We start from the raw sequence: 3,247 nt of genomic DNA on the forward strand, positions 1-3,247 counted from the left end.
ATCCTGTCACGGCTCTCTGCCGTGACAGGGGAGGGGCTGGATTCCCCGATCCGCCAGCGCTGACTGGCGGAACGGATGGAGGAGGGGGCGGCTACAGCTGGCTCTGCCTCTAGATAGGCAGAGCCAGCTGTCAGTCACGCAGCTGGGTGGATCCCGGCACAATTGTCGGGATACGCTTCAGCTGCGGCGTCTCAGTATACCGCGAGCAGCAGCTTGCGGTATACTGTGGCGTCCCAGTATACCGCGAGCTACAGCTCGCGGGAGGACGCTAGTTTGTGTCCTCCCGTTACCCTAAGGATAACTATGGGGAAAAGCCTTAAACCCATAGTTCTCCTTTAAGTGTAGGTGGAGGAATCTGTTGCACCTTTTCCATCTGACCACAGAAAATCTGCAGATAATTGTAAGGTGTATGGCCAGCTTTATACTCTGGCCGCCATATGAACACCTGATTGTGTGCAGTGGGAAGCCACCGATGTCTCCGCCGCGCACGTGTCACTCTCCAGCCGGTGAGCCTAATGCGATTACACCAGCTGTACTATTCAAAGTCTGCACAAGAGCCTCTTACCTCAGCGCAGCAAGTGAGCTCACATTGTCTGATGGGCGCGTTCACAAAGAAAAGTGACAGTGGTTGTATAACCCCCTTGTGATTATTAAGTGTCTCTGTAGCTAGAAAAGCTTTGGGGCTCATTTACACGGACGTGAATTCCATGCACCATATAATGAGCCCTTAGGGTCCATTGACATCTTTCCTTTCAAAAAGAGTGGGCAGCCAACACACCCTAACATGCTTAATGTTGAACGTGACCCTTTTCTAACGCAACCCACAGCCACGTGCAGCAGTGTATTTAGGTTTCATACTGCCCTAGGCTAGACGAAACTAGGCACTCCCCCTCCCCCCCCATCTAAATTTGTCCCACCCCTTCCTGTTTAAGATATTTTGCAAAGCCTGTCAGTTGCTGGGTACAGCTTCAGACAGGTTGCGCTATTAGCGTAGCAGGGAAGCCGGGGTCTCAGGTGGGCTGTAAAGGATCTTTGGCTGGCTCTGCAGGGTCTCAGACTAAGACCACCATAGACCTTGCACAGTCCCTGCAGACCCCACCATAGACCTTGCACAGAGACTCTCAGGTGGGCTGTGCAGGGTCCCTTTCACTGCTGCTCCCCAGCCTGCCTCCATGACATGCTGCTTCTTCCTCCACCCTGGAGCTGCACACATCTCCCTCTGCCCCAGCCCCGCCTCCTTTAACTTGGCAGGTCACTCCCAGGCCCCACCAGCTGCGGCTGCCTGACTCTGTGCGACCGGCTTGCCTCTCTGATTTGAGGCCAGCATTTTTCACCGCCCCCCTGCAAAGTGCCACCCAAGGCAAACACGCCCCTGACTATGTGTTGCCCCCACTATAACGCAGGTGCATTGGGGTGCACTGAAGTAACGTACAAGTGTGAATCCGGCCTCAGCAATATCTTTATTGATACATTTTTCTTCTCTGGTTACATTGTATCAGTCTGTCTCTCTGTGCTCTTTAGCAGGAGGGTTCCTTCTTGGTGCAATAAAGTAGATGTAAACCCAATTACCAATACCTCACATTTCATTCAATATGTTAAAGTGTATCTCCAAGCAGTTTTTTTTTAATTATGGAAAAAGTTGGGAAGGGTGAGATTCTCTGCCAAGTTTTTATTGCTGGCCCATTGGGAGGATTCAACCCTCAATTTGTACTATTGACCAACACCACCAAGACAGAAAATCCTAAAGAGTGTCCCCAGAACAAGATACAAGGGGATAATCTTCCAATAGTGACACCTGTTTTGGGGGTAACTGTCTAAAGGGGGATGTATTGTTTCCATACTTTGGGAGGTTTCCTCTAAGTCCCTGTTGCATCACTGGGACAGGAGGTGAAGGGAATGTTCCCCAATGGTACAATGCAAGCAAAAATGAAAATGGCGGGGGGGTTAAACAACGAGTGCATTTTAAGATAAAGTTCACTTACTATTTTTTGGCCCCCTTCCTGACCCTTCCTAACCCGCCCTCCCTTTCCACAGATACATACTTACAGACATCCAATGCCTACAGGCTTCTGTGTTGGTTGACACCCCACACTGGGAATCTTTTCTCTCCTGGCTGCACCTGCACAGTGGTGCCCCATAGATGTTTTTGCATTCTACAGCTAAGAGAGCATTAAAAGAAAAAAAAAAAAAACCTTAAAATAGCATTCCAAATTCTAAATAAACTAGGGCTGGGGAAATTAACGATGAATTCCTCGATTAATCGTTAAACTTTTTGATCGATTAAAATTATTTTGATCGAAAATGAAAACACCCGCTTCTCCGCCGGCTTCCGGGAGTCCCGTCGGAGGTCAGGTGACGTCACAGACATCGACGTCACCGGACTCCTTCCCCCAAGAGGCTCCATCAGCTAACGAAGGGAAGGGGGGAGGAGTCCAGTGACGTCGATGTCCGTGACATCACCTGACTCCTCCCCCCCACCCCTTTGTTCGCTGACAGAGCCACTTGGGCCGGTGAGTTTGCCCAAGAAGCACCAAGCTTTTGTCTTATCTTAAACTTATATATATGCACTATGTGGCTCTCCATTAATTATAATTAATCGAAATTAATCGATTACAATTTTTTTTTTCGATTAATCGAACACGAAAATTTTAATCATTATCAGCCCCAAAATAAACATATCTGGTAAAAGCACAAATTTCCGTAGCCAGCAAATGCACTAAACCAGCTTTCGTCATATGCTGTGATAGTTCAGACACAGGCTTTATGGGCGGATGCAGCACAGAACAGACAGGTCCTCTTTAAGCCCTGTTTAGCCTACTAGAGGAGTACGCCTGTGACCCGGACAGCGTGTTACTATCAGCATGGGGTGCAAAAAAAGGATTTCTGGCCGCAAAGCTCTTCAATAATTTAATTGACGACGAGACGACAACAACAACAAATGGCAGCGTGGATTAATCAGACCACCTCATATTATAGCCGCGGGCTAATTAAAACTCTCAGCCCGCATTGTACTGCGGGATTTATCTAATCCAGCCTTGTACAGAACAGGTCTGATCTGGAACAACTCCAATGACTTGAGGGGCTTACAATCAGCCATGAGCACTAGTATATAACAAATAATGTGCTGTAAAGGAGATAAGTTGGGCAGGTAGGCATTGCATGTTTCTGCTGAGCATAAAGGTTTTACTGTCATTCATAAATGAAGATATTAAAGGAGATGTCTGTGTGTGACCCAAATGTACCCCCC

The sequence above is a fragment of the Nanorana parkeri genome, unplaced genomic scaffold, assembly GCF_000935625.1.
Source record: "Nanorana parkeri isolate BGI_ZX_2015 unplaced genomic scaffold, ASM93562v1 scaffold10, whole genome shotgun sequence".
In the NCBI taxonomy this organism is placed as follows: domain Eukaryota; kingdom Metazoa; phylum Chordata; class Amphibia; order Anura; family Dicroglossidae; genus Nanorana; species Nanorana parkeri.